Source organism: Notothenia coriiceps, unplaced genomic scaffold, assembly GCF_000735185.1.
Source record: "Notothenia coriiceps isolate Sejong01 unplaced genomic scaffold, NC01 NC01_scaffold00008536, whole genome shotgun sequence".
Lineage (NCBI taxonomy): Eukaryota > Metazoa > Chordata > Actinopteri > Perciformes > Nototheniidae > Notothenia > Notothenia coriiceps.
Genome location: NW_011341237.1, coordinates 70,303 through 77,727, shown reverse-complemented (window position 1 = coordinate 77,727; position 7,425 = coordinate 70,303). Strand labels below are relative to the sequence as shown.

General features: G+C 43.3%; 1 protein-coding gene across 1 annotated transcript in view; it reads left to right on the top strand.

Annotated features, from left to right (window-relative positions):
* Positions 1–472: 472 nt before the first annotated feature.
* LOC104944641 (plexin-A1-like) overlaps positions 473–7,425 on the top strand; it is a gene marked incomplete at its 3' end in the record, with an annotated part of 57,838 nt that continues 50,885 nt past the window's right edge. The window contains exon 1 of the mRNA XM_010770211.1: positions 473–644. The remainder of the gene's footprint in view (positions 645–7,425) is intronic.

The window sequence follows — 7,425 nt, the reverse complement described above, 5'->3', positions numbered from 1 at the left end:
ATATTCATTAATAAGTAAAATAAAAGGTTATATGCTGTTAAATTAATTTCTCTGTGTGTCTGATACAAACAGGGAGATCAAAATGCCATTTCTCACTTTCCCCAAGAATATGAATACTGTATATATACAGCGAAAACATTAATAGTATGGCAGCCATTCCATCCCAGTGTCTGTTGGATTCCAACACAGAGAAATGTTTTCAGAAATGTATAGAATCAAATCAAAAAATGTTCATCTTAGTCAAACACCTGATCTTAGTAATCTGAAAACCAAATATATAAACATAGATGTAGCTTTATCAAGATGAGATTTCCCTTATACGACGTGACGAAAGTTAACAATGGCAAAAATACGGTCATGAAATTTTATATCAGTGATAATTGTATCACCGTGTGAGATATGAACACGTTCCCCATCACAGCAGGACTCGGCCCCGGGGCGCCCTCTATGGGCTCGGCACGGTACCGCAGCCTCCCTCCCTCCCTCCTCCTCCCGCAGCCGGAGTGCATTCCTCTCCTGTGCTCTCCATTCACACGCAGGGAGCCGCCGCAGAGAGAGCACCTCCGACACCAGAGAGGAATGTCCCCAAGTTTTGGAATTTAAAACCATGGCGAGGATATCTAACCTTCGGATCACTTGAACTTGTAAGTACCGTGAAAACTCCGGTGCACGTCTTATATTCTAGTGTGGAAAGAGCAGGATTTGCTGGAGCCGGTGGAAATATTTAGGTTACATGTTTTTTCTCTCGCTACATTGCTCCGTGCGGCGAGTTTGTCGTTGTTTCCCCCGCTTCTCCCTACGCTTCTCCCTTCATGGAGTCTGGTTTCTCCACGAGTTTGAGGAGCTGAAGGCTCGTACCAAACCTAGGCGTGAAAAAACACATGATATGTATTTGCAGAGTATCTGTAATAAGCAGTTATTTAGGTGTGTGTTGGTGTGTGGAGACTCGTGTTTGTGTTAGCCGTGTGCTGTATGTGTGCCCCGGTGTGACCACCATTCGGATTTATCCACACCAAACTGTTAAACTGCGGATATATTTGGGAGCCGAACGACGTTTAAGCTTTCTAACTTTATTAATTTGTCCTTTATTTTTTGAATTATCTCGCCCGAAGCACCTGGCGTTTGAAACTAAGGACATGTTTGTGTATTTGTGCGCGTAACCTCGCGTTTGGTGCAGTGAGGTGAGTTTCTGGCTCGTTGGAGTGCGTTGGCTGCAGTAAAAACAGACTTTTCTGCTATGGAAAAGCTTCGTCCTGCAGTAATATGTGGACTCAAGTAATAAAAGAAACCTCCGGGACGAGTGTTTGTTGACACGGAGTAGCTAGCGGGCTTATCTGGCTGAGGGTGCGTATGGCTGTTGCATAGCCTCAGAGGAGGAATGCCTCCACCATCATACATAATTACAGGTATTCACACAGCTGACACTTTACTGTCGCCTGGATAAATAGTCCGGGGAGACTACAAGAGGCTGCATGGCTGTGAGATTAAACATTTGCTTTCATGCTTGTTTACTGATTTTTCTCCACATTTGTATGTTTCCTGCCCTAGCTTTTCCTAAATGGACCTAAGGGAGGAGTTGTGTTGGATTTCTCCAGGGGGACGTGGTGCTTGGTTTAAAGAGAAAAAAAATCGATTCACCTATTAGCTTTGAAATAATTAGAAATTGTGTTGGTGTTGTGTGAAAAGAGCGTTAATCTGCTAACGAAATGAGAGGCAATTTGTAAGCTTTGTTATACGACAGCAATTGAATTCCCCTTTTGAGCAGGGATGGAGTGGTGAGGCTGGCTGTGGGTGTGTTGAGTGCGCATTGGTTGTCAGCTATTGAAAACGCTCTCATTGCTCTCTATCGGATTCTCCTCACTTCTATTTTTTAATCAAATCCTGGTTAACCAAATTAGACTACCCACCCCGACCCCGCGCGCCACGTGAATTAATTTACAGCCCTTTCTAAACATGTATTCATGAATCATATTAGATGAGCAAGGGCTTAGACATAATTTTAACCTTTTTTATTGGGAGGAAATTGAAGGGAGTGAGGCCAGACTAGAGCCTTTAACACACACAAAACACTGCAATGTTCATTTAATATTAAAGTAAGAGTCCTACTCTGCATTTTAGTAAGACATAATAATTAATATCCTAGTGATACTGGTTGGTTTAGTTATCTCGTGTCACACCACCAGGCGTTTTGTGACTAACATGATAACTCTTTATCATAAGTGACATGACCCAATTTTAGCCACCATGCTCAGTCAAGCAGCAGCTTCTCATTGACAGTTAAATTTAGTGACCAGCATTCACATTTAAATGATGCGGGATTTGAACCGTGTGACATGAGTGTTTGTTTAAGAGGTGGTGCCCAGTCACAGTTTCACATCATTCAACCACGGACAGGCTGACATCTCACCAATCACTCATAGGAGGTGCACCTAACTTCAAAACAAGCTTTACTTTTCACGAGTGTGTGACTGACAAGAAGGAGTGGTAGCAATGTGACCAAACATAGCTATGCCTCTCTTTGTCCAAACACTATGTAATCAGGTTTTATTTAGCTTACATACGTGTAAAATGACAAAGTACTCTTGTTTGCTCGTTCAAAAAGAAACACAACTTCATGTGATTAATCAGTGGTGAACTCTCCATCATTAGGATATGTGTACATGTTGAGACATGTCCAAACAACCATTGTAAAGGACTTAAATAGGAAAAGAGTTGGAAGTCTGTGAGATATCCCTTTATGGCTTTTCAAAAGCTCCCACCTTATACCGTTGGGCTCTTCAGAAAACAATTTATGTTTGGCAAAACTCTGACCTTGCATGGTATTTCACATGAAAGCTGGCAACCCAGCCAGAAAATTACAAGCAATTTGCCTCAATCTTCCCTAATTATGATACAGATCTGCCCCCACAATAGAGCAGCAGTGTCATTTTGAAAGTCTGCCCTGTCCGCTCTGGCTGCTGCCGTGAAGGGTAAATCTGTGATGTCCAAACTTTGGAATTCGAGCTGACATGTGCACTTTGCACCCCACCGGTCCGGCCTTTGTGTGGCTCGCCCCCCGTCGCATTCCTCCGGTCTTTTCAGCAAGTGGCATATTTAAGCTCTAATTAGATTGTAGATGGGTGACAAAATAGAAGAGCTGTGAGCTCAAGTGAGAACTGAATCTCGACTTGGCCCCTAAAAGATTTGTCCAATAAGGGATTTCAGAAAAAAGGGAACTAAATGAGGACATTTCAATTAAATTCCATCACGCTCACATGGGACCTCCTCAGATAGAGTGAAAAATGACTTCACTGGGTCATTGAAATTGTTTATATATATGAACAGACTTTTAAGTGTATAACTGTATTCTTCAGGGTATGCCGTACGGTGATTCATTGCTTTCATGCCCCGAGTCGATATATGGACTGTGTTCACGCTTGCTGTGTGTGTGTGTGTGTGTGTGTGTGCTAGAGTGCAAAATCCAGCTCCTTTTCCAGCTTCCCTGACTGCTCGACATTTCAAACCAGTGTGACAACCTCATGTTTAGGCATTTCCTCTTCTCGCCATCTCTCTCTGCCGCTTTCCTGCCTCCAGACTTATGCTGCCACTCAGGCTTTCTTTCCTCTCTTCCCCTTCTCTACCTCCAGCCTCCCCCACACCTCTCGCTCCGCCTTTTTCTTACTTTCATTTTTCCGACCTGTCTCAACACTCTCCCTTCCTCTCCCCTACACTTTTTTGTATGCTTGTTCTCTCCTCCCTGAGACCATCCACATGTAAGACTCTTCCATTATCATCATCATCCTCTCCCTCTGTCCAGCATCCCCAGCTGTCTTAAAGTCCCATTTTCTGTTTCTTTAAGTTCTAAAGTAAATCTCTGTGGGGATGTCTCGCCTTGTCTCAGTGCATGAAGAAGCATAATACAACGGAAAAAGGTTCCCTTCTCAAACGGATACAGGGGTTATTTCTGAATTGTTGGGTATGCCATGGTCTAAACTCTCTCCCCATGTGTGATCAAGGGCTTCCTTGGCAAGGCAGCGCTGTAATGCAATATCTGCTTTCATATCATAGCCGGTGGAGATGGCGTGTTTTTATTACATACGTTTTCATTTGTGTCACTCCTGCTAAAGAGGTTAGCTGTGTTGCTGGCGCTCTGCTCAGACTGAGCGTGTATTATTCCGTCCGTGTTCCTCTGCCTTTTGCTCAACTCAGTCTGTTTTGATTTTGACTTCCTTCCTCTTTTTCTTTACTCGCATCCTCCGTGTTGTGCCCTCTCCCTCCCTCTCTGAGCCTTGTCCTGTCCTCACTCTCTCTCTTTGAGTGTTTCTACTGGGTCTCTCTGGGGTTTGTTTGGCGCCCTGAGGCTAGGAGCCACACAGCAGCAGCAATATTAAAATGCACTAAAGAGGGACCAACAGGGCAGGGCACTACCCGAAGGCCCTGTCGTACACACACACACCCCTCATAGTGCTAACACCTCTCTAGCCGACAAGCCTTAATATGAAATAAACTCTCTCGCCAATACCTGGCGGGCCTGTCTTGACTGACTGCTCAAATAGGAATGACCTCCATTTGGCCCGAATAAGACGCTGGGATTGAGAGTCGGTGGGCGGTGTTGAACTGCAAAGTGCTGGTGCATTACGAATCATATCAAGAGGTGAGCTTGCAGGTGAGCCAGCAGCATAAACCCTCATCAGTGCCAATCAGACGGGAATTTAAAAGCAGACTGGGCTATCTGCGAGCTTCATCACAGTTTTTAAGAATGTGCTCAGGGTTCGCAGTTTTCTTTTTGGTGTACTCAGAAAACTGCCTGAATTAGAGCGGAGGCATGAAATGAGCACTAGTGTGGAGAATTTGAAATGAAAGCCATGTCCTAATTGTTTGATGCCTTGACCTTCTTTCAACAATTTCTTGTTGCATACCTCCCTTCACGATGTAGCCAAATAAGTATGACCACATTGGTGGAAGAGCAGAAAAGGGCTTTTTCTTTTCTTTAAAGGAAGCAGCCTCAGTTTCTCTGTCTCCGCCGTGCTCATCCGAGTGAACTGTCTGTTATGTATAATTAATTTTTTCCTCTCCCAGTTTATTTTTATCGCCCACTTTTAACCATTCCTTCAAAGGACCCCTCCCCCGCTTCCATCTTCCACAGTGCCTGCTGAAAGTGACAGCTGCTCGGGTACGGGGGGATGCTTTTTTGAAGCAGGCACTAAAAAGGCCACTCACTCAAGGCGACTTGGAATAGAAAAAAAAATCTCTGCCGCTCTGACAGTATCAAAAACATGCCTGCTAATCTGGCTGCAAATTGAAAATAAACTCCACTGTAGTCTGTGCCGCCTGTAGGGGAACCAAATTAACATGTTCTCCTTCTTGTTCAAAGAGTTGTTGATTAGTTCGGTTGACATGTAAAACCGTGATTGACTTAAGTAGGGCACTTCGTTTTATTGACGGGAACACTGCATTTGATTTATTGTCTTGTAAAATCATTTGACAATCTCATAATTTGTGGAATGGGCTCTCACCCAAGCCAAAGAAACATCGTCATTGGTTTATGTTTGACCCTCAGTCCTCTGGCACGTCACCACTGAGATTGAGTTACAGTCGTCCTGATGGTTCTGCCTGAAGGTCCACGATGCAGTGTTGACCGCGGTACCACTTCTGACCACTTCTGGCCTTCTGCATAAATCCCACCACATAACACAGCTAGTGGCTACGGCCCCAGCATATGAGGTTTCCTCCCCGGCATGCCAATGCTTCGTCAGCATTCTGTCCTGACTCAGAGAGGCAGCTCGGGTCCCCGATTTCTGTGGACATAAAAGAAAATGTCTTCTCTTGTTGCATTCCTCCCTGTGAGAAAAGCTGAGGCCTGCAATTGATCAGGAAGTCACAGTTCCTTCCTGTAACACAAGACAACAACTATACTTGTCATCTGTAGTGTTCTTAATATTAAGTCTTAAGGTAGGGACACACCAAGCTGACACCAAAGAACTCACACAGACGGATCCGACTGTTGTGTTGTGTCGCCTCACGTCTCCTGCGTCTTGGCCAACAGTCGCACTGGAACACACCGCAAAGACTTCAGCCGACGGCCAAGTAGCACGTACGAACTGCGCATGCGCGAGTGGCGATAACTCAACAAATAGCGTGTGCGATGTGCGTTCCATTTTCACTCTACAGCGAGAAGCTCATGGGGCTGTCCCGAACCTGTGTCGAGAGCTGGAGTTAAATGAAATCTCAGATTTGCCTTCTTAATAGTTTGTTTGGGTCCCTCACTTCTGTTTCGCTTCTCATGCACTGATTCGCTAGCTGAACAGCCAATCAGAGTGATTTATTTGACCGGTAGCCTTTGGCCGATTGCCCAGNAAAGTAGAAGTACTGACTAAACTTCTTTACTCAAGTCAAAGTAAAGAGGCTTTGAAATGTACTTCAGTAAAAAGTACCCATAACTAGCAGCTGTTTTAAAGAGTACCTGACCTCGCTTTATATTAATAGAACAATAATGTCATTGTTAGCTAATGAATGTTTCCATGCTGAACAACGGCAACATGACAACGTTTACATTGGTCCCTCTTCTTTAGAGAAGACCAGGAAATGATGGATACACGGATCGTGTTCAAATCAATAGGCACGCAATGACTCAAAATAATAATGATCACGCCACCAAACACACATTCAAACTAAAGGAACCAACCTGTTTGGAAAATGAGAGAAGTAGAAAGTACAGGTATTTGTGTTCAACATGTAAGAAGTAGAAAGTTCAGGTATTTGAGTTCAACATGTAAGAAGTAGAAAGTACAGGTATTTGTGTTCAACATGTAAGAAGTAGAAAGTTCAGGTATTTGTGTTCAACATGTAAGAAGTAGAAAGTACAGGTATTTGTGTTCAACATGTGAGAAGTAGAAAGTACAGGTATTTGAGTTCAACATGTAAGAAGTAGAAAGTACAGGTATTTGTGTTCAACATGTAAGAAGTAGAAAGTACAGGTATTTGTGTTCAACATGTAAGAAGTAGAAAGTACAGGTATTTGTGTTCAACATGTAAGAAGTAGAAAGTTCAGGTATTTGTGTTCAACATGTAAGAAGTAGAAAGTACAGGTATTTGGGTTCAACATGTAAGAAGTAGAAAGTTCAGGTATTTGAGTTCAACATGTAAGAAGTAGAAAGTACAGGTATTTGTGTTCAACATGTAAGAAGTAGAAAGTACAGGTATTTGTGTTCAACATGTAAGAAGTAGAAAGTACAGGTATTTGGGTTCAAAATGTAAGACGTGGAAAGTACAGGTATTTGGGTTCAACATGTGTGAAGTAGAAAGTACAGGTATTTGTGTTCAACATGTAAGAAGTCAAAGTCAAAAGTCGTCAGAAAGATAAGTAGTGGAGTGAAGTACTGATACCAGAAACATGTACTTAAGTACAGTAACAAAGTATTTGTACTCCACTACTTCCCACCTCTG